Here is a 24950-nt window from a genome sequence, read left to right on the forward strand (position 1 = left end):
AATTGGCAATCAATTAATCTCAGCCAGATTTGTAGTCTTCAACCCTTCACTCTAGATCATCTTCTTGATCTTCTTGTTCCACACAGTGAGCTGCTCTTGCTTCACAATATGCTTTGTAGGCGGTGACTAGTTCTTCACGAGCTCTACAAATGTGTGCCCAATAATCAGACACTCCACATCGAGAACATACATCTCTTTGCTCAAACTCCATTGATTGAGGCGCTTTAAAAGCGTCATTTAGATGGCTCTTAGTGTTGGTGGAGCCACCAACATGGCCAGAGGCGTTGTCTCCCTCTCTCTTTCCACGTTTACCTCTTCGGTTCCGTGTTCGCCTATTTTGGCGGTTATCTTCCCAAGTACAGCGATTATATGGACCAGAACGTCCAGAAGTATCCCTAAGATTAGGGTTTCGCTCTTGGCCCCTTCTCTTAGGGGCGCGACTATAATTGGATTCCGGAATATGCTCTATTTCCATGGATCTCGAATTATAGTTCTTCACAAGTATGTTGTCATGCTTTTCAGTGATATTCATAGCTCTAATGAGCTCATGAAACCATGTGATCCGTCCTGCAACAACATCGATTCGATAGTTCTTAGCAACCATCAATGCAGAGACGGGGAAGGTAGAGAGAGTCTTCTCAATCAACATTGCATCTGTGATCTCTTTACCACAAAATTCCATTAAGGATTTAATGCGAAGTGCTTCTGAGTTGTAGTCAAGAACTGACTTGAAATCACAGAAGCGGAGGCTGTGCCATCTCACTTCTAGGTTAGGAAGCAAGGAGTCACGGACATTGCCAAATCTTTCTTCGAGTGAGACCTACAGCCTTCTGGGGTCTTCTTCATTCATACACTCGTACTGGAGCGAATCATCCATATGACGAGTCATTAGGATGATGGCTTTAGCCTTATTTGCCTCTAAGGCTGCTTTATTTGCTTCCAAAGCTTGAGCTTGCTCAACAGCATGTCCTGGCTAGGCTCGAGAATCATATCCGGGATTCCATCGGCCTTGAGATGTTGGTGGATATCACGAACCCACCTGTGATATTCAGAGCCAGTTGTTCTCAATGGAGCAAAGTCCAATTTGTTCAGGTTACTCATCCTGAAAGAGAACAAGAAATTAGGGTTAGTTTTGGAGCGAAAAAGGCTACCACGAAAACAAATAAAATTTCTGAGCGTAGTCGCTTCCAAGAAATTAGGAATTTCCGAGCGTAGTCTCTTCCAAGAAATTCGATTCCAAGAGGGGTTGGATTCGATCGAAACAATGATGTAAGTGGTCGATCATAAATTCTCTACAAACTCTGAGTTTGGAGATCTCAACAAGCTCCAAGCCTGGAGTGAGCACGAACCCCCACAGTTCGGCTTAATTAGGTCTCCCCTATGATGAAGAAATGGAGGTAGAAGAAGGGATGTTGCAAGTCCCCGAAAAAGAAGAGAAATTGAATTAAAAAAACTCCAAAAAAAGGGGAACGTTTAGTAAAAAATACCTCGAAATAGGTGGCCGGAAAATTTGACAGGAAAAAGTGGTTGGAAAAAGTGGCTGGAAAAGTCGTTGACCGGAGGGTTGACGTGGCAGTGGGTCCTTCTGCTGACGTGGCAGTGGCCTCTGCCTTGGGCTTCTTTTCCTTTCCTTTTTTTTCTTTTTTTTTTTCTTTTCTTTTCTTCTGCAGGTTTTTGGCAGGCTGGTTCACCTATTTACGGACCGATTTTTGAGGTTTTGCTTCCTGTTCCGGAATCCTGGGGTTGAGGCGCTATTGGTGGAAAAATTTGGTAGCAATCGGAGGTCCGGAAGGGGGTGAACCCTTGCAGGGATCCCTCTTTTTTTGTGATGCCCCAGAAATTCGTATTTACTTTCCGAGGATTTTCCGGAATTTAAATTGTGGGTATCGGACGTTTTCGTGGCTCGTGGACGGAGCGGAAGTGTTTTGGACGAATTTTTATTCGTAAAGTGTGGAATTAGGGGGGGTTTCAAGGTTGACTTTTGATACGTTGAGATTCTCCAAAAACTTCCTTCACGAAAGTCGTAGAGCGCGTCGATACGAGTTCGTGGACATGCGGAACGCATAAATCGGAGTTCGTATGAGGAAGTTATGGCTATTGGAAAAAGTTTCCATTTTGGTATATATAGGAAAAATCAGAAAAATATATTCATTTCCTCATTTTCCTTTTCCGGAAACCGCATACCCTCTCTCTCTTCTCTCTCGTCCGCTCCCTCAGAGTCGAAGTTTTTCGACTGACCCGACCCGAACCCGGCCGATCCGACCCGACTTTTCCGGCCAACTGCGGTGGTCTCCGGCCGTGAAACTTGGCCAGCAGGGTCGCCTCCTCCGTCTGGTTGTCTCTGTGGTGCTCTCTAGCGCCGATTCATCTCCACGGCGGCGCTGCAAGGTGGTGCAGCCTTGTGTTTTCGGACCCGGCCGGAAAACACAACTCCGGCGACTTCATGGCTTCAACGACTCCTTGGTTGAGCTCAGAATAGCCTCGCCGATCGATCCTTGGTGGTTGTTTGGATCGATTCACGTGAAACTTCGATCAACTCGGATTGGATTACTGTTCACGGCTTGTGAGGTAGTTTTCGATCCCTTATGCTTGTTTTCTGACTTCGATCCAGTTATGAAAGTTCACAAGCATGCTTAGATGAAGCTTTTTGATGTTGGGAGTTTTGTGAAATATTGAGTTTTGGCCGGCGGCGGTACGCCACCGCCTGTGGCGGCGTTCCGGCGGTGTTCCGGCCATGTATGGGACTGTTTCTGGTATTATATGTCTTCTACTCGTCGATACGAGCGTTTCGATATATAATATGCAAGTTTTGGAGTTCGTTTGGAATTGTTATGATTTTTGCAGTTTCATACCGATCGATTTATGCTATCCGTGAGGATTTGAGCGTCCGATCGACTTGTGGTTTGGTCACATCGATCGTGGACGTATTCCGGAGACTTTGGGAGGTCTCGGATGTGGTTTTGCCTCGATTGGCGCCACTTTGGGGATTTTAGTTCAAAACGGGGGTTTCGGACTTAAATTGTTTGTGGATTGTTGCTAAGTTGAAACCGTATGTAATTAGGTGCTTGACGAGGTAGCATTGGACGGTTGTTTTGTGGTGTGGCTGCCTTGTTTTGTGTTGAAGACGCAGCGGGAGTTTCGAGGTGAGTAATCTCACAAGGTTCATTATGAACGGAATTACCATTATTGTTTTGGCGTTAATTATTTAACTGCAAACTATAGTTGGTATTAATAGGCATTCCTGAGCGAATGACTACGTATATATATATTTACGTGAAATATATATATTCTTGTGGATGATGTGTGATGAATAATATGCATGATGGGTTCATATTATTGTTGAATGGGACTTTTCATAGAAACAATATTGTGGAAAAAGATGTTTTCTATTGTTTGAAAAGCATTGAGTTTGATGTTACATTTTGGAGTCAAGCGTGACTCATTTTAAATGTATTGGTCTTTGTACCAAGGGTCACAGATGGTGAGCAGGGATGGGGAAAGCCGGAACTAGATGGTCGTAACGTTTTTAGGTCAGGTGTGACTTACTTAACGTTGACTTGAGACCAGATGGGGTCTGAAAAACATGGGTCGCAGATGGTGACCAACGGTTGGTTCTAAGACCAGACGGGGTATGAAAACCAAAAGTCACAGACGGTGATAGGTTGCAGATGGTAACCAATGATTTATCTGTGTTCTGAGTCTAGTTACCATAGATGTATTGTGGCATTTCTGAGTGAATGAGTATGTGTGTACATATATATATTATGGGGTATATATATATACATATGTATTCATGTATTGGTTGCATTTCTGAGTGAATGAGTATGTGTGTACATATATATATTATGGGGTATATATATATACATATGTATTCATGTATTGGTTGCATTTCTGAGTGAATGACTATGTGTGTACATATATATATACATACGTATTCATGTACTAGTGGCTTCGTGGTGAATCTGTGTTGATGTGTTGTGTGTCTAGGTTGGACTGATTTGTAGTTGGTACATCATGGGGTTAGTGGGGAGCTATCTGATGCTCATGAGTACGTGTTTCTTTAAAAGAGAGTTTCGGGGATTCTTTCTTTTAAATGTCCTGGGAGGACTTGTGAATCATATTATATATGTCACAGATGGTGACTAATGGTTGATCTGAGACCAGATGGGGTCTGAAGATCATATGTCACAGATGGTGATAGGTCGCAGATGGTGACCAATGGTTGATTTCGAGATTGGATGGGGTCTGAAGATCATATGTCACAGATGGTGACAGGTCGCTGATAATGACCAAGGTAAGAAATAAGGAATCACGCAATTAGCCGGGCGAGTGGTTACGATAAGCTAGAGCGCTAGTATGTCTGCCATGGTACCTCATGGATCTAAGTAGGTTACTTATGACTCCTGGGTACGTATTTTGTCCAGGTTGGACTAAGAATCATATGCTATTTGTTAGGTTAACGATAGGTATGATTGATGTGTGTGTGTGTTTTATCCAGGTTGGATCAATTAATCAGATTTGAATTGTGATGTTAACGATTTAAATGATTTTGTCACGGTGTGGCTTTTGTGTTTTCCTTTTTGGGAAAGAGTATTGTTTTGGGAAGCATGGTATGTTTTCCTTATTCTCGAGTCGAAAGGTTTTCCTCGTGTTGGCGTGAGTTGTGCGGGCTTTTATCCCGTAAATTCGCGTAATTGGTTTTGAGTTACTCATACGAGCTTCATAAGCTTACCGGGTTTTGTTGTGTGGAAACCCGGTGCACTATTCAATGGAATGGTGTAGGGGTTAATCCTGCAGGTCAGGGAAATCGTGGCTGAAGCTGAAGTGGCGCTTTGCAGCTTTACGGTAGGAAGCCATCTTTGTGACTTTACCGTTGATAAGGACTTCCGTTGTATAGTTACTCTGAGGAGCATTTACGTTTTATTTTGTTGTTGACAATTTAATTCGTAAACTCATGTGTTGTGTGACTCTATGGGGCAAGTCAATATAGAATTTGTGGGTTCAGGGCATCAATATGTACTTGCGTTAAAAGGGAATAAGTTTCTAAGTATTTTGAATTGATGGCTGAACATTTCACGCATATATAATTATGGGGTTATATATCGATTTATTGTGTATAAAATCAGGGGCGTGACATTTTTCTTCTTGGAGGGCTGGTTCGATACTTCCGGTGGCCGGTTCAGTAGTTTTTCGGCCGGTTCTGGTGGTTCCGCCGCCGGTTATGGAATCTTGGGATTGAGGGCTTTAATATATGCGGCGGTGGTGGCTAGGGTTTGAAGGCTACGAATTTAGGGTTTCAGGGTTAGGGCTTCGTGCTGATAACGTGTTTAAGGAAAACTGAATTGAGAGAGAATTGAGTCGTACTTTCATTGATAATAGGGGCCTCTTTATATAGAGGATTACAAGCATAGAGATAGAGTTGTACATGGAAACATAATCGTACATTGATTGGATATCTCCTAAGATTCTCCGAGAATATCTCTAATATAAATCCTATTTCAACTAGAGCAAGTATCCTCGAGTTTGGGCCAGACATATATTCTGGATTTACTTGAACACAGAGTTTTTTTTTTTTCTTTTTCATATTAATAGAGAGCATTTAATAAGGTCAAACATAAATAAGGGAAAAACATGGAATGAAATTAGTTGTTTTTTCAAGGTAGTAAATACATAGATTGTAATAATAAATGAATCCAAATGGCACAAGATAAGTGGGGAAGGTAGAAAGGGAAAGGTTGGAGGAGAAGATTGCTAGCATTCCTCACCCTACCAAATCAAATAACTTAAAAGTGTGCAACTAAGGATATAAAAGAGAAAAGTAAAAGCAAAGGGTGGTCTGTTAGAATTTATGTCTTGAGTCTAAACTGATATGTATGATTTAGCCAACAAAAAAAACAAAAACTGTATGCTCAATGTATAATGTTCAGTAGTTGTCATCCAACATTTATTAGAGATATCACATTTTAACACATCATGATTGTGTACTTTTGAAGGCTCTTGAAAAGTCGAAGTGAAACCAAAACCTAAATCTAGGTTTCGCGAGCAGTGCGGTGGCGTCTCTTGGCTCCGATCTGCAACAGGATGCTCTTAAGGGAGGACGAGACTTTGATCTCGAGCGAGACGGTGGTGAGTTGGCCGGAAATGAGTCCAGTTTTGGTTCTTTCAGGCTGAGTTTGAGGTCGACGCAGGCTTGCTGAGGAGGATTAGTTTTTCAATCAGAGCAAATCGGCGTCTTTGGGCGGAAGGTGTGCTGCTTCGGACTTTGTAGCGGGTAATGTTTTAGCGGTGGCGTCTCCTTTGCCAGTTTAGACCAAAGGCAAGGTCTTTGCTAACTCTCCTGATGAGGGAAGGCCGCTGACGACCGTCTGAGTGGTGATGTGCGGAGTTGCCTCTCAGAAGGGTCAAATCTCGGTCAATTTGGGTGTGGGAGACGATGGGTTGGGCAATGGGCTTATGGGCCTCTGCCGATCTGGGCTACAATGCAGTCTGGAGAACTGGGCCAGTTGGTTCAGTTCCCCTTTTCTTTTACACTTAGGTTGGGCTCAGGTTTGGGCTTTTTGGGAGGTGGCATGTCTTGCTCTTTACCCTATACTTGTTCCTATACAATGTTGCTATGGCTGGGTTGAGTGTTGCGACATACACCAAGAAGGTCTTAGGCGTCAAGATGTTCAGACCAGTGGCTCCATTTTTGGGCAGTATAGGGTTAAGGAGTTTTTTTAAGTTCTATATTTTGTTTTCCGCAGTTCTTTTAGAATTTTAGTCTTTTTGGATTTTAGTCGTTTCATTCGAGCATCGATATATAATATGAGGGGTCTTTGGACCTCTCAAGCTTGACCGAGTGAAGTCGTATGATTTAATATCAATTGATCACTCTTCCGTTGCCTAAAAAAAACACATCACAATTGTGTAATTAGCATATACACATGAAACTTTATTGCTTTGGTTTTAATCTGTAATTCAAGTCTGTCATCATAGATTTATATTGCATAAGAATAATTCGAGTTGAGCACAGAAAAAGGTCTAATCCAAGTGATCTCTTTGAATGTAATAAAGTATTGGATCATATGCAATGCAAACTTACAAATCAATGGTGTCCCTTCAATACATTGGAATGATGATGATCAGTGGCATAGCCAGAAATTTTATCTAGGAGGGCCAAAACTTAAGAAAGAAAAACACACTAAAATTACTAATTTATAGATTTAAAATTATATTATATAACTTAGTATATACAAGTAATTTTTTTTTAAAAAGTGAGTATTATTTGTCGACCACCTTGCAGATTAGAAGAACTCAAGAAATAAAGCTAAAGAAAATGAAACCGTTGAGAAGAGGGGAATAAGGGGACAAAAAAAAAAAAAAGATCATAATTTTTTTCATCTTTTGATTTCTCCAGTAAAAGATTTACTATATTTATATTCCTTCTATCCTGGGATCACAGTAATTGATCATTGGAGATTCAGTTAATAAAAAGAAGGTGAGACACGTCAAGACAAAAAAAAGAAGAAAAAAGAGTCAATATCCCAATCACATTCATTTTCTTTTTTTTTTAAATATTGATCATTGGAGATTCAGGGATTTACTATATTTATATTCCTTCTATTCTAGGATCACAGTAATCGATCATTGGAGATTCAATTAATAAAAAGAAGGTGAGACACGTCAAGACAAAAAAAAAAAAAAGAGTCAATATCCCATCACATTCATTTTTAAAAAAATATTGACCCTTCTGCACTATAATAGCTACACCCATTGGGGATTTAGGTAAAAATTTAACAGAGTTAACATTCTGTTTAGTGGAAGATAGATGTCGCAATAAGAGTGAAGGGACAGAATTGGGATAGGATTAATAGGGACAGCAAAATTTCCTCCCATAAGAGTGAAGGGACAGAATTGGAATAGGATTAATGGGGACAGCATATTTCCTCCACATAATTGGGGACCAAGCAATTAAATAAGGGTGTGTCTATTTCCACCCTACTAAATACTTTGTTCACCCTATAACAAAAAATTTTCTTTAAAATTCCAAAATTGTCCTTAACGACAATTATTAAAAGAAAACAATGAAAATGAGAAGTCAATTTTGTTTTAATTAAAACTTTACCCAACAGACATCCTAATTATGAATTATCATAACAGCTTTCTATACCAAAAAAAAAATTATCATCTTAGCTTCTTCATCACTAACCAACCAAACAAATAATTAGACGAAATTTTCAAGTTATAGCAACAAGTGAAAAACATTGTTGGTTAGTATTATTTTGTTCTACTTCATGTGACTCATGTTTGATTCTATGTTATACTAGTTGATGAAGGGAGAAAATAGAGAAGAGGAACAAAAAAAAGAGTAAAAAGAAACTAGAAGGCATGGGGTTGATGATGTGCTAATTTTCTTTTGGACAAAATACTGTTTACTCCCTATACTTATAGGGTCTCGACGTTTTAGTCCCTGACGTTTCAATTTCACCTAGAAACTCCCTAAACTCTCTAATTTCACACAATAGGTCCCTGCCGTCAATTTTCCGTCAAAAACTCAGTTATCTTGCTGACGTGGCATTCCTTTCACACTAAAATGACTATTATACCCTCACTTACTATTTTTTTATTTTTTTTTCTCTTTTTATATATATTTTTTTTCTTTTACCTCTTTCTCCTCCTCCTTCTTCTTCTTCTTCTTCTTCCACCACCATTTCTCTGCACTTCGGCCTTCTCTTTCTCCTCTTGCCAACCACAATTAGCCAGTAGAACAAATCATCTCAGGTTTAGCACAAGCACAAAATTAAAGTTCTAACTCTTGCAAAATCACATAAACTATGTAAATCGCCCTCTCAATTACACAAAACATAAACAAAGAAGCCACAAACAAACAAAATTCAGCCTAAATTTCTCAAATTTCCAAAATTCTCACCGGCGGTTATTGTGGTCGACGACTCAGAATCGGTGAGCGATCTAGTGTGCTGGACTAATGAGCGTCGGATGGATTTCATCCACTCCTCCTTCTCCTTCTAAAAGAGACGATAGAGTCAGCTTTCTAAATCCTCTCCTCCATGAACGACGAGCTCTACAACCCCCTACTCTGATCCACCGATTCCTCTGCTGCCGCCGCTGCTACTACCACCGCAACGGACATTCTTCGCTCTCAAACGGATGGTTAACGGATGGTTCATAGCGATTTGTCTTCTTCTGACAACACTAATACCCAAAATCACAGAGAATCGAGCGGCGGTGGTCCTGGAAATGGCGGAGCTCTTGAGGAGGCTCGGTTTCAGTATAAGAACTCCGTGATAGAGCTCCGGGCTGCTCTGGCATAAATTCCTAATTCTCAGAAGGTCAATTCAGAACCCCTTTTCTTTAATTTGGTGAATTTGCTTTAATTTTAAGGAAGCAATGCTTCGTATCCACGATTAAGTACACGGAGTCGTGGGTGTTGATGGAGAGTTCCAAGGCACAGGGCTGTGGTGGTGAAGGGGATGAGGAAGAGGTTGCTGGAGATGGGGTGGAGAGAAAGATGCAGGAGATAGCAGCGGACTTCCAAGAGCGCCGGCAACGGCGAAGGTGGTGGAGAATCGGAGGAAGGAAAGAAGGATGACGACGGCGGAGGCGGAGGTGGAGCGAGCAAGGTGGCGATGCCGCGAAGGTTGCAGTGATTCAGTGAAGCTGAGGATGGAGACGAGAGAGGAGGGGAATAAGAAGAGGTAAAAAGAAAAGTGACAGAAAAAATAAAGAGAAAAAAAAATAAATAATAAAAAAATAGTAAGTGAGGGTATAATAGTCATTTTAGTGTGAAAGGAATGCCACGTCAGCAAGATAACTGAGTTTTTGACGGAAAATTGACGGCAGGGACCTATTGTGTGAAATTAGAGAGTTTAGGGAGTTTCTAGGTGAAATTGAAACGTCAGGGACTGAAACGTCGAGACCCTATAAGTATAGGGAGTAAACAGTATTTTGTCCTTTTCTTTTTCTTTTTTCTTTTCCGATTTCACATTTTCAATGGTAATATCTTTTTTTCTTTTTAAAATTATTTGAGGGTGAAATTGAAAATTTCATGATAAAAATTTAATTGTAGGGTGAACAAAGCATTTAGTAGGGTGGAAATAGCCTCACCCTTAAATAATTAATCAAATCAGTCTATTATTCAGCTAACCGTAAGACGATGGAAAGTGAAACAAGAAATTCGGCATTAAAGATTTATAAAGCAGTCGTTGGTTTTTTTTTTTCCAAAAAAAGCAGTGGTTGGTTGATTGCCAACAAGTTCTATAACATTTGCATTTATTGGCGGGAGTGAACTGCAAGAGTGTTCCATAACTCGTCCATGAAAACAAAGTACATTTTTTTCTCTAATCTTTCCAATTTCGATCTCTCTTCCTCTCTGAGCAACAACTTTGGCTACATTGTTGTACAATGGAGGAAGTGGAGCTTGCCTCCAAATCCAGTGAGTTTTCGGACAACAACCCGCACTCGAAAACGGACCAACCAATGCATTCAAGCACGCAGAAGCCGTTCGGTGTTTCATTCCTTGGCCTCTTTGCTGCTGCTGACAAAATGGACCATCTGTTAATGCTTTTCGGAAGTTTCAGAGCGTGTATCCATGGTGCTGCACTCTCTGCATTCTTTGTCTTGTTTGGTGGGATGATTGATTCTTTGGGTCATATGGCTAAGCACCCTAACAAAATGTCATCCCGGATTTTTGAGGTAACATGAAACAATATTTTAGACACTGCTAACAAAAATGATCGACTTTCCATGTTGTTTTGTTATGCATTATTGATTTTACAAGAATCAGCTCCATCAATTAATTACTGGTTTTCGGTCATGTGCAATCTGTTAGCGGTGATTCTTAGAAGTTGTACATGTATCTGACTTTCCCTTTGATTCATTTGCAGATGCTTTGTACTTGATCTATCTTGGAATTGTTCTTTTTATATCAGCATGGATAGGTATATATGTTTCATACTTTCAATTTCAAAAGCACAACTCTTAGATTTGTTGCGTTACTGTTGTTGACATTTTGATTTTCAGGTGTTGCATCTTGGACGCAAACTGGTGAAAGGCAGATAGCTCGTTTGCGATTGAAGTGTCTTCAATCAGTTTTAAGAAAGGATATTAATTTTTTCGACACGGAAGCCAGAGACACTAACATCATTTTCCACATTTCAAGTGATGCAATACTAGTCCAAGATGCAATAGGTGACAAGGTAACAAATATACGGAAACTTATGCTGTGCTTGATCTAGAACCATAATGAGATGCTTCGAAAGCAGCACTTTTTTTTTGGCAAACCTCGACAGCACTAGGATAATTTATTGGAAGAAAAAAAAGAGAGTACATCGTAACAGGCAAGGGGATGACAACAACCTTACCCCTCGAAAGATTGGAGAGACATGCCTCTTCTAAAACAACTAAAGAACTACAAACTAGCTAAATCGAAAATTAGGAAGACCTAACTGGAAAACAAACATTGGCGCTAGAAAGCAGCACTTACATCTTGTATGATCTTATTAATGCAGACAGGCCACACTTTGCGCTACCTTTCTCAGTTCGTTGTGGGATTTCACATTGGATTTACATCTGTATGGCAGCTTACACTTCTTACTTTAGTTGTGGTTCCGCTGATAGCTATTGCAGGGGGAGCTTATACCATAATCATGTCCACCTTATCAGAAAAAGGTGAGGCTGCTTATGCTGAAGCTGGAAAAGTTACTGAAGAGGTACACACACAAAACTGCTTTGTGTATCTTGTTCTGGTTTGTTTTCCTCTCACCTTGTGCATAGTCCTCCAGGTTATTTCACAGATTCGTACTGTGTACTCATTTGTGGGAGAGGACAAAGCCATTGAAACATACTCTGAGTCACTTAACAAGGCACTCAAACTTGGTAAGAAAAGTGGGGTTGCTAAGGGAGTAGGTGTAGGCTTGACATATGGACTGTTGTTTTGTGCTAGGATATTGCTTATCTAGTATGCCGGCATACTTGTAAGACATCATGACACAAATGGAGGCAAATCATTTACAACCATCATCAATGTAATCTTCAGTGGATTGTAAGTTTTCTACTCGGAAAGTGTAATAATGGTTCTTGAATTTGAAGATTTATTGAAAACAAACCTTTAATTTTGTAGTGCTGTTGGCCAAGCTACCCCAAACCTGGCTGCCATTTCTAAAGGCAGAGCTGCTGCTGCGAATATTATGAAGATGATTGAATCAGATTCTAACTCCTCTAAAATATTAGACAAGGGAGTAGAGTTGCCAAAAGTATCAGGGCAGATTGAGTTTTTTGATGTTTGTTTTGCCTATCCATCACAACCCAACATGGCGTTCGAAAACCTGAGCTTTTCAATTAGTGCTGGCAAGAACTTTGCAGTTGTCGGTCCCAGTGGTTCAGGAAAGAGCACCATTATATCCCTGGTTCAATAATTCAACAACCCCTCTTCAGGTATATAACTATATGTCTATATATCATACCTACAAAAATACTTTAAAATTTTTAATGTGTATATGCAAATAGTGTAGCTTATGCAACAATGTTTCATAGGTAAAATACTTTTGGATGGACATGATATTTCTACTCTCCAATTGAGATGGTTGCGAGAGCAGATGGGATTGGTAAGTCAAGAACCAGCACTGTTTGCTACTACTATAGCTGACAACATTATGTTTGGTAAAGAAGACGCCAACATGGATCAGATTATAGAAGCTGCTAAAGCTGCCAATGCACATTCTTTTATTCAAGGTTTACCTGATGGCTACAACACTTGGGCTGGAGAGAATAGCTATTGCAAGAGCAGTTCTAAGAAACCCGAAAATATTACTCTTGGATGAGGCCACAAGTGCTCTTGCTGCAGAATCAGAACAAATTGTTCAACAAGCACTGGATAAAATTATGTCACATAGAACTACAATCATTGTTGCTCACCGGCTTTCCACTATCCGCGATGTGGATACAATCATTGTGCTGAAGAATGGTCAGGTTGTTGAGAGTGGCAACCATGCAGAACTGATGTGTAAGAAAGGTGAGTATGCAAGTATGGTTAACTTGTAGGTATTGGAACATGTTGAAGGTTCTAGATCAGTATCTCGGTCTGTTTCAACACATACAAGCTTTCAAGAAACCAAGGAGAGCAATTAGCAGGATGTTAAGTCAATCACAACAAGAAAGCAGGATCCAAATGATCAAAAGCTGTCTCAACCTAACTTTTCTCCCAGTCAATCAATATGGGAAGTAGTAAAACTAAATGCACCTGAGTGGCCTTACGCGATACTCGATTCAGTTGGTGCAGCTCTGGAAGGAACGGAAGCCCCTTTCTTTGCCCTTGCAATAACTCACATCTTGTCTACATTTTATTCTCCAACTGGTTCTGAAATCAAACACGAAGTTGACAAGGTAACTCTCACGTTTGTTGCACTAGCCGGTGTTACTGTTCCAGTATATCCGTTGCAGCACTACTTCTACACATTGATGGGGGAGCGGCTCACAAGTCATGTGCGCCTATTAATGTTCTCAGGTTCTTTTCAGTAGAAAAGAATACTTCAATTCAAGGTTAATTCGATAATTCTATTCATCCCACAATGAGGGTATATATACAAGTACAAATGAGTAGTCTAACTGTAATAGGAAACAATTTTTCCATAATTACAGGATATCCTAATTAAATAAAATCCTAATTGCATACAGATTTACAGCGATTCTACACTCCCCCTCAAGTTGGTGCATAGATATCTATCATGCCCAACTTGTCAACTGAGCTGTCAAATACCTTCCTGGACACTCCTTTAGTAAGAACATCAGCTAATTGCTCCTCTGAGTTTATAAATGGAAAGCGAATAACCTTTCTGTCAAGATTTTCTTTAATAAAATGACGGTCAACCTCCACATGCTTTGTTCTATCATGCTGAACTGGATTATGTGCAATCTCAATGGCAGCTGTATTATCACAATGCAAATCCATAGGCTTTTTAAGCTTGTAACCCAGGTCCTTCAAGACATTACGAATCCACAACATTTCACATACTCCATGTGCCATACCTCGGAACTCAGCTTCTGCACTTGATCTGGCAACGACTTTTTGCTTTTTGCTACGCCAAGTGACAAGGTTCCCTCCAACAAAAGTGAAGTACCCAGATGTAGAACGTCTGTCCGTTTTATCACCAGCCCAATCTGCATCTGTGTACCCAACAACTTCTAATTCATCTTTTTTCTGAAACAGTAACCCTTTACCTGGCGCCCTCTTCAAGTACCTCAAAATACGAAATACTGCATCCATATGCTCTTCACTAGGACAATGCATAAATTGACTAACAACACTCACAGCATAAGCAATATCAGGTCTAGTATGTGAAAGATAAATCAACCTTCCTACAAGACGTTGATACCTCCCTTTATCAGTTGGCACTTGATCAGGATAGATAGCAAGTCCGTGATTCATCTCAATGGGTGTCTCGATGGGTCTGCAGTCCAGCATCCCCGTTTCAGCAAGTAAATCAAGAACATATTTCCTCTGTGAAAGTGAATCCCCTTCTTAGACCTTGCAACTTCAATACCCAAAAAATACTTCAGTTGTCCCAGATCCTTCATTTCAAACTCCTTTGACAAATACTTTTGTAATTCATTTATCTCTTTCGGATCATCCCCTGTAACAATCATGTCATCAACATACACAATAAGAGCTGTAATCTTACCACTCTTGCGCTTGATGAACAAGGTATGGTCAGAATTGCTTTGTCTGTATCCAAAGGCTTTCATGGACTTTGAAAATCTTCCAAACCAAGCTCTTGGAGACTGCTTCAGGCCATACAAAGACTTCTTCAATTTACACACCTTGCCAACATCACTTAAGTAATTCTTAACACCTGGGGGCACATCCATGTACACTTCTTCTTCCAAATTCCCATTAAGAAACGCATTCTTCACATCAAACTGGTGCAAGGGCCAATCTTTGTTTGCTGCAAGTGAGATTAGAATCCGGATAGTATTAATCTTTGCCACAGGTGCAAAAGTCTCCTCATAATCAATCCCATAGCGTTGTGTATATCCTTTGGCAACCAACCTCGCCTTGTATCTATTAATAGTTCCATCTGCATTAAGCTTCACAGTAAATACCCAACGACATCCTACAGTCTTCTTTCCAACCGGCATAGGTACTAGCTCCCATGTTGCATTCTTTTGAAGAGCTTCCAATTCTTCATTCATCGCCTTTGTCCATTTTGGATCCGCCAATGCATCCTGCACGTTACTAGGAATAGATACAGTAGATAATTGATCAACAACAAGTGCATGTGACCCAGAAATCCTATGGTTAGACATAAAATTAGCTATAGGGTATTTAGCTTTGGCTTTGATATCTGGTTCATATTGTTTCTTAGGAATTCCCTTGGTAACCCTTTGTGATTTCCTAGGTTCGACACTTTCTAACCCAGAAGACTCATTACAGTTTAGGGGTACCTGAGGTGGATCATTCTGACCGGGATCTTCAGTTGGTGATGCAGAAGGGGAAATATCTTGTGTGTGAGCTTCAGATATGTCTTGATTTTGATTCAAACTATCCAAAAAAGTTGTCTCTTCCGTCTCGGAATTCACAACACTCTGTTCGGCAGTTACATTTTCTATTTCGGAATTCGCGACACTTCGTTCGGCAGTCGCATTCTGTTCGGCAGTCACATTTTCTGTTTCGGAATTCGCAACACTTCGTTCAGCAGTCGCATTGTCTATTTCAGAATTTACAATGCTCTGTTTGGCAGTCACATTGTCTGTTTCCGAATTTCTACCTTCAAATCTATCCTCCAAATTTTCCAAGTCTTCAAAGACATCAAAATCAATAATAGAACGAGAACGAGGATTCCCTTCACAACCTCTCTCCCCCTGAAGGGAAGACTGAGAAGCTCCCCCTGAGTAGTAAGGCTCGGATTCACGAAAAGCAACATCAAGAGAGACATGTATAGTGCCAGTAAGAGGATCATAACATCGATAACCCTTCTGGAAGTCAGCATAACCAACAAAGATACACTTACGGGCACATGGATCAAGCTTGCTGCGTTGAGGCTTGGGAATATGAACATAGGCTGTGCACCCAAACACCCGGGGCTCCAAATTAGGCATAGAAGGGATGGTCAAAAGTGTATGAAGCTTCTGATGAGGATTCTGAAACTCAATCACCCGTGAAGGAGTACGGTTGATAAGATATGCTGCTGATTTTACTGCTTCTCCCCAATAGGATCGAGGTACATTCATACCAAACAAGGAAGCACGAACAACTTCCATCAACTGCCTGTTCTTCCGTTCTGCCAAACCATTCTGTTGAGGAGTATAAGAATTGGAGGTTTGATGACGAATTCCATGTGACCGGAAAAACTCAATCATAGGGCCATTCACAAACTCTCCACCATTGTCAGACTGAAACACTCTAATGGATTGTTGATACTGAGTTGCCACCATTTTGTGAAATTCGGTAAACATTCCAAATACATCACTCTTATTCTTCAGTATTGACACCCATGTCATGCGAGTGCAATCATCAATAAACGTTACAAAATACCGAGCTCCAGAAAGAGAAGGAATTTTCGCAGGACCCCAGACATCGGAGTGAATCTTCATAAAAGGAACAGGACTTTTATTAAGACTTGGTGAATATGAAATACGGTGACTCTTGGCCAGTTCGCAGATGTCACAGTGGAAATCTAAATCACTAACAACTGAAAACAATTGAGGTTGCAGCTTCTTAAGATAACGAAAGGATAGATGACCTAAACGGCGATGCCATAACCATACAGCTTCCTTCGCATTCTCTACCCCGTTGATATGATTAGCATGTCCCAAAAGATGCTTCTGTTTCTTTCCAGTCTCTGTCAAATCCAGATAGTATAATTTCCCCCTTCTAACACCATAACCAAGAATCCGTCGAGTCAGAATGTCTTGAAACACACAGAAAGACGGATAGAAGGTCACAATACATGCAAGAGCTAAAATAACTTGACCAACAGACAAGAGATTATAAGCTAGTGATGGAACAACTAAGACAGATTCAAGGGTTAAGGTATCAGATAAAGCAATAGAACCTTCTCCGGTGACCGGAGTTGGAGTACCATCAGCAGTAGAGACAATGTCTTGAGGGGAACGTCTAAGGTTTTTCACAAGACTTGGGTCATTGGTCATATGGTCAGATGCACCTGTATCAATTATCCATGTATTATTCAAAGTAACCTTACCCTTCATACCTGACTGCGCTACATTAGCGGAGGCATTGTCGAGATGCTCTTCCTCTGTAGTAGCAATAGCCGCCTTGCCCGGATTCTTTCGCGGTTTCCTGGTGAAGTCCCACCAATCAGGGTAGCCAATCACTTCATAGCACCGCTCCTTGGTATGACCTACTTCCCCACAGACAACACATTTTTTGTTTGCGTATGGGTTTGGTTTGTCATGAGGACGGCGTGGAGAAGGACCTGAGAAGCCTGGAGGAGGACCTGGTCGGCGTTGAACGGCCATTGAGGAATTTGGGGTTTGTTTGTTTTTTTTTTTAGGTTTGGTTTTTCTAGGGTTTCAAAAATTCAGGGATGGCTTGATTTTAATGGTGGTGGTACGCAGCGGTTTGTGGTGTGCTTTGGGATTCAGGATTCAGGATTCAGGATTTAGGATTCAAAGGATGCAGGCAAGTTCAAAGGATTGAACCTGCTCTGATACCAAGTAGAAAAGAATACTTCAATTCAAGGTTAATTCGATAATTCTATTCATCCCACAATGAGGGTATATATACAAGTACAAATGAGTAGTCTAACTGTAATAGGAAACAATCTTTCCATAATTACAGGATATCCTAATTAAATAAAATCCTAATTGCATACAGATTTACAGCGATTCTACATTTTCTGCTTACTGTTTCCTTACTTCACAGTTTAACCTTCCACAAAGTAGAGCAAATCTAAGAGTTCTTTCTTGTTTCAACTACAGCTATACTTTCAAACGAAGTTGGGTGGTTTGATTTAGATGAGAATAACACTGGTTCACTGACATCAATCCTAGCTGCCAATGCAACATTAGTCCGAAGTGCTCTAGCTGACCGTCTATCAACAATAGTACAGAATTTATCACTCATAGCAACTGCATTTGTTATTTCCTTCACATTAAGTTGGCGTATTGCAGCTGTTGTGGTTGCTACCCTCCCCCTGCTAGTTGGAGCTTCCATTACTGAGGTCAGTGTCAAATATCAGTCCAAACATTTTCCATTTGCATAATGATGTTTATGCTAATGTCCTTAATTTCATATATATGTGTGCGCGCGCGCGCGCGCGCAACAACTTTTTCTTAAGGGATTTGGAGGAGACTACAATTGTGCTTATGCTAAAGCAACTTCCCTAGCTCGTGAAGCAATTGCCAACATACGTACTGTTGCTGCATTTGGGGCTGAGGATCGAATATCACTTCAGTTTGCATCAGAGCTAAACCATCCAAATAAGAAAGCAGTTCTTCGAGGTCACGTTTCCGGTTTTTTCTATGGCCTATCACAGTTTTTTTTCATTCTGTTCCTATGCACTCGGCCTTTGGTTTGCATTAGTTCTAATCAAGCACAAAAACTCTAATTTTGGAGACATCATTAAGTCCTTTATGGTATTGATTTTTACTGCACTGTGCATAGCAGAAACACTTGCTCTTGCTCCAGACATTGTGAAGGGGTCACAAGTACTCGGGTCGATTTTTAGTATTCTCAAAAGAGAAACAACCATACATTCTAATGATCCCACATCAAATGTGGTTGCTGTTATAAGAGGAGAAATAGAATTCAGAAATGTGAGCTTTTGGTACCCTGCTCGGTCTGATATCACCATTTTCGACAACTTGAATTTGAAGGTGTCAGCTGGAAAGAGTCTAGCAGTTGTCGGTCCAAGTGGTTCGGGGAAGAGTACTGTAATTGCACTAGTAATGAGATTTTATGACCCTATTTTTGGAGCAGTTATGATTGATGGACATGATATCAAAGGCTTAAACTTGAAATCTTTGAGGAAGAAAATAGGACTAGTCCAGCAAGAGCCAGCATTGTTCTCAACAATAGTTTATGACAACATCAAATATGGGAATGAGGAAGCATCCGAAGTTGAGGGCAGCAGAAGCAGCAAATGCCCATGAATTCATAAGCAGAATGCTTGAAGGGTTCAAAACTCAAGTGGGAGAGAAAGGAGCGCAATTATCTGGTGGGCAAAAACAGCGGGTGGCTATTGCTAGAGCTATACTGAAAGATCCATCAATTCTTCTTTTAGATGAAGCAAAAAGTGCATTGGACAGAGAGTATGAGAAGCTGGTTCAGGAGGCTCTAGATAAGCTAATGGATGGCCGAACCACTATTCTGGTAGCACACAGACTGTCAACTATTCGTGATGCGAACAAGATTTCCCTGCTACAAAATGGTAGGGTGGTGGAAATAGGTAACCATGAGCAGTTGATTGGAACTCCCGGTAGTCTGTATAAACAATTAGTTAGTCTACAGCAAGAGAAGAGTGAACAAGTGCTCGATTAACTCAAAAGCTTATGAATGATTTCAATCACAAGCTTTGCAAAATCGTTATATAATGAATATTGTACAAGAATAGGCAGCTTCTGGGGGATGCCCTAATAAGATCACCATTGTATATGTTGGGCTTCATCGTGGACAATAAAGCTTTCACAGTATAATAAGACCACCATGTCCGGCAATACTAGATTTCCTTCCTAGAATATTCAAATCAAACAAAAGGAATCTCACATATGGAGACAGTAAGAACCATGTTTAGCTTGATATTCAAATCCCAAATGAATCATACAATGTAGAATTCAAGATGACATCAAGTTGCTGACCAATGATCAATGTAAGTGGCCAAACTTGCACTAATATAATAAACCTTGAAAACCAAGAGTGCCAGTTAATCATACAACAATATTCACTCCCGGAAGCACTTACTTCGCAATAGGGATCTTTATCACATCTGGTCAATACATGAGTTGTACGTGTGTTAACTTACGCTTCCTTGAAACCATTGTGAAACAAACGATCTAATCCTTTCACCTGAAACCCTAGAATGTCAGTCGTTACTATACATGCTTACTTGAGGGACTAAAGACAAAGGAGTTACTGAAGAGGAAGATAGGTCATCTGGCCAATAAATCTCTGAAACCGCCGAGGCGATGCAAAGCAGAAGCTGTGGGAGTTGATGCCGGTGAAACGGACACTCTGTCGTCTTTTACATCTCCGGTGAACGGCACGAGCCGTTCTTGGCGGCCATGTTGGTTTGTTTATTAAATAAAGGAGGCATCAGGGGAGGAAGGTATCTAATGGTCATCATTTGAATCCTTATCATGCTAGGAAAAATTGTGATTACCGCCTGGGTTTTTCATTGGGGTGCACAAAAAAAATGCAGCATGTGCGTTTAGGCTCAGGAGAATTCCATAGGATTTTAATTGGCTAAAGTTATCTCACTTTTACCTTAGTAACAAATTTTTATTCTCACTTACCCTGTTTAAAGTAAAATGACAATTTTTCCCTTGATTTAATTAATTAATTACACGTGCCTCTCTCTCTCTCTCTCTCTCTCTCTCTCTCTCTCTCTCTCTCTCTCTCTCTCTCTCTCTCTCTCTCTCTCTCCCCTCCCTGCAAAGCCCCAACGCCACTGGCTTGCCCATGCCGCCATGGGTCGAAGCTCCGACGAACTGGGGTCGGTTTTCGCCGCCATCCACCTCGATTGCGTTGCGGTCGACTGCATCTCGGATTCCGATTTCGTCCTCCTCTCTCATCACCACAACTTCGCCGACCTCTTCTCCCTCGGCAGCGAGGCCATTTTTTGCTCCACGATTCAGCTTCTAGCCTCACTATCCGGCCGCAATCGGAACTGGTAGGATCGCTGGTTGCCTGGGTTTCTCCAATCACGAAATCAAAACCGTAGCGATTGATGGCTACTTTTTCTTTTTTTCCTTTTTTTTTTTTTTAAGAAAGAAGATTCTTATGGTTTTGACTTTTGAACAATTGACGGGTGCTTTTTTTTTTCTTTAATTATCTATTGTGTGACTAAGCTGCAACCCTCTCGTTTTTTTTTTTTTTGGTAAAATGGGGGCAGAAGGCCCAGAAGAAAAGAAAAATGAAACAAAAAAAAAAGTTCTTTTGGTTGGCAATAAATGTTTTGAATTGATGTAACCTCCTTGTTTTTTTTTCCTTAATCAAAGTTTTATTTGTCTAATTTTAGAGAGATTAATTCTCATTCCAACGACCGAAATGTCTATTGGGGGCAATAAACCTATTCGGCCCCATATGAGATCTCCGACAACCTCTTTGAGGACTTCCGGCAAGATTTCATAAACTTCTATTATCCCCTAATAAAGGTCTATTGGGGGGCAATAGAGGTTTATTTGAGAGCAATATATGTCTATTTGGGGGAAACAAACCTTTCCAGCGACCTATGAGATCTCCGACGACCTCTTTGAAGACCTCCGGCGAGGTTTTCAGAGAAGTCTAGCGGACGGTGACTGGAATCCGGCGAATTTTCCTATGGCTTTTCTCTCTCTCTCTCTCTCTCTATGTAATAAAGAGGTGAGGGTAAAATAGTCTAGAAAAAAAAACTTAATCGGGTATTAGGGAATACCTTATTAGAGTCTTTATGGGTAAGGGAGAATTAAAAAAATTTAATGGGGTAAGTGGGAAAAAATCCCTAGAATTAGGATAAATGGACAAAAACCCTTTTTGTTTTCCAGTTTTCTTTCTTTTGTTGGTCACCAAGAAATAATATCCAAAATCAAATCAGCCTAATTATTATCAGTTTTATTAAGGCTTTATATACTGTTATGCCTAGCGCTCTGCTAGGGTTGAGAACCACTCTCGCAGCTGCTTCTAATATCTCCCTAGTGCTTGTCAATGGTGGCCGTGGCGGCCTCTACGCTGCTTATTCTTTTTCTTCTTGCTTTGGGTAGCAATGGTTTTGTAATGGTGTTGGGTTTTGGTGATACTTCTACGGATGCAGGTAGTGCAACCAGGGTTAACAGAGCTGATCATGTGGTGTGCCCAATGATGAATCGAGTTGTCTTTGGTAGAGATGGGGTCTTGGTTGCTCGGATTGCAGCGTGGATGAAGGAGCTTGGAGATCTGAGTGCTCCGTGTGCTTGGTTCTGGATCGTGGTCGTGGGCAATGGGACCAGATTGGGTGTGCCCGACTCTTGGGCGGATTTGACGGCGGTGGGCATTGCGGTGGGGGAGTTATCGAACTTGTACTCCCTTGATGTGGATGGTGCTGGTGGCTTGAATGCTGGTCGCATTATGTGCGGCGGCAGCAGGGGCAGGTACGACGACGGGGGTGGTTATTCTAGTGCTGCAAGTGCCATTTGTGGCAGTGCTGATCCAGAGGCTCAGGTGTGCCGAGGGCTTTAGGTGGGCTGAGTGTTTGGGCTCTAAACAGGTTATTGGGCCTTTGGATCGTGGGCTGGACTCTCTTGTCTAGGGCCTGGGCTGGTCTAGAATTGGAGGTGCAAGGTAGGGGCTCACCTTTTACTTCTATTATTACTTAAATTTTGTTAGGTCGCAAAAATCATATTCTCTAAGGGTTCATTTTACTATTTGCTTCGGAGGATGTTTGATCTTTATTTGAAATAAAGGTGCGTTATTTTCCTTAAAAGGTGGGTGTACTCGGGGTGGCCTGGGGCTTGTTCTTGTTATAGAATAGGTGTTTAGGGTTCCTTAAGAAACGATTCTTTCTGTCGACCCCATAGGGGTGTTTCGTTTTTGTACTGCTTGCTGAATATATATAATGGGCTGACCTCTTTTCATCAAAAAAAAAATAAATAAATAATATCCAATGTTATTTATTACTCAAGTAAAATGCAAATGCCTTAGTGATTTGGGGTGTTATGCGGATCTAGGCCCAAGTGTGGACTGAGTTAACAAGTCCTTACTTATGTTACATATTTGGGATCCCAAGAGACCAATCCAAGTCAATTTATGTTATTTTCTCTACAAACTAGTGAAGGTGTTTGTTGATAGCTTACTTACTATGGAGTTATTTATACACCAAATAAATAAATTTCTTAGAGTACCACAATTGAATGTAATAACGAAGGGAGATTCAAACTATTTTACTTTGTGTGGAGTGACTTTACATAGTCATGTAGGCTCAAATAATTGAGCTTCAATGTACTAGTGGATGATAATTATCTTCCCTTACTTGGCCACTAAATTAGGGTACAAGTACATAGAGATATATTGTATGTGCCATTCTGGCTTTGGAATGAATGAAATCCCTCTTTTCTGTTAAAAAAAAAAAAAGTAAAAGAATTTTACATTTCAATTCTAATTTTTTTCTTTTAAATCTTGAAGTTTATTCACATTTTGTTAGAACTTTCCATTTTGTATATATTGTACTCAAATAAATACAAGAACTCTTGCAGCTTGCACTACTTAATTTCCTCTAATACATACCCACAAAATACTGATTCATTACTAAACAGTTTGAACTTGTCCAGGCATGGCCACTTCATCGATCGATCAGCTGATCTCATTTTTTCATGTCCATCTGCTTTGGAGAGAAATTAGTACAGAAGATTAAATAAACAAATTAATACAATTTCTTGGATGAAAATTGAAAAGCGCAAATACCTTTGCCAATAAGAACAAATACTATCAGTCTTCTCCTTTGGTTGATATGCCTAGCTCCCTTCGAATATCCTGTATTCCTGCAACAAGAACACACATGGAGTAATGTCTAGGTGTTATGACCAGTAAGAATGAGGAAAATGATATAATGTTTGGTGATATATTATGAACTGACTAATCTAGATCCAGATACTACAATAAGATTGTAAACCCGACAAAGACAAAGTGTACCAAAAACGCTAATCAGAGAATTAAGTAACTACCAAATGCATCCACTAGGAAAAACACAAGAACTTCATTAATAGAAAAAAGATGATGGAGAGCTCTTTTTACAAGTACATGGCATACCTACTGTGTAAGATTTTTTTACATTTGGAGAGCTCCAAAAACAACAAAAATGTTCATGTTAACCTACAGACAACAGGCGACCTCTATTCCGTCATCTAATGAGTGTCGTCTGTTTGCATTTTTGTAGTAGTGGCGATCATATCAGAAATTTACAAAACTAGGGAAAAGAAATATGAAGATGACATTCAATTCTTCAGACCAAAAAAATAATTCAATTCTCAGGAGAGACTTATTGACCACTAGTATAGGAAATATTTGTGTACCACAGGTTCTGTTACATTATATCAGAAGATTCATTTATCCATCAATCATCTCAAATCAATCGTGATACTCGAAATGCAGATAAATGTAATTCTGCTGGCTCTACTTTGCAGTTTGCACAGGTTCCTGAAATTCGCAAGGAGCATTGGCCGGGTTTCGCATAAGGAGTTGTGGTCAAATACAGCATATCATCTTAGAGTTTAGTTTTTTTTAAAAAAAAAAAACTTGTTTTTTACCACCTCCATGAAGTAAATAGGAAACGACTGCAAAGGAATTGGACCAAACCAAAACCTTTATCAAAACATGAAACACGCTAACGAAAACGAAACGGGCTGGAGCTCAAAGGTCACTTATTCAATGTAATAATGTTCAATTGGCATCCAACTTTAATTAGAGGTATCACATTTTAACACATCATAATTTTTTAATTAGCATATACACATGGAACTTCGCTGCTTTGGATTTAATTTGTCGTTCAAGTCTGTTATGGTAGATTTATACTGCATAACAATAATTCAAGCTGAACATATATAGAAGAGGTCTAATCCAAGTGGTCTCTCTAAATGTAATAAAGTAAGTAATATTAGATCAAATGCCAAACAATATTCCAAATCCATGATGGTCCTTCCTGACATTGGGATGATGATGATGTAAACAGCTGGGGTCAAATCTGTCTACCACTGAGCTAATTGTACAAGTTTGAAGCAACCCTACAACGCTCAAGTGAAATGGAAATTCGGTAATAGGGATTGAG

The 24950-nt window shown here is 40.3% G+C and overlaps 1 pseudogene; it reads left to right on the forward strand.

Moving 5' to 3' along the window:
- The first annotated feature begins 10302 nt into the window (after nt 1-10302).
- LOC112169680 lies at nt 10303-19498 on the forward strand (annotated as a pseudogene).
- The last annotated feature ends 5452 nt before the right edge of the window (nt 19499-24950 follow it).

Source organism: Rosa chinensis, chromosome 6, assembly GCF_002994745.2.
Source record: "Rosa chinensis cultivar Old Blush chromosome 6, RchiOBHm-V2, whole genome shotgun sequence".
NCBI classification, from domain to species: domain Eukaryota; kingdom Viridiplantae; phylum Streptophyta; class Magnoliopsida; order Rosales; family Rosaceae; genus Rosa; species Rosa chinensis.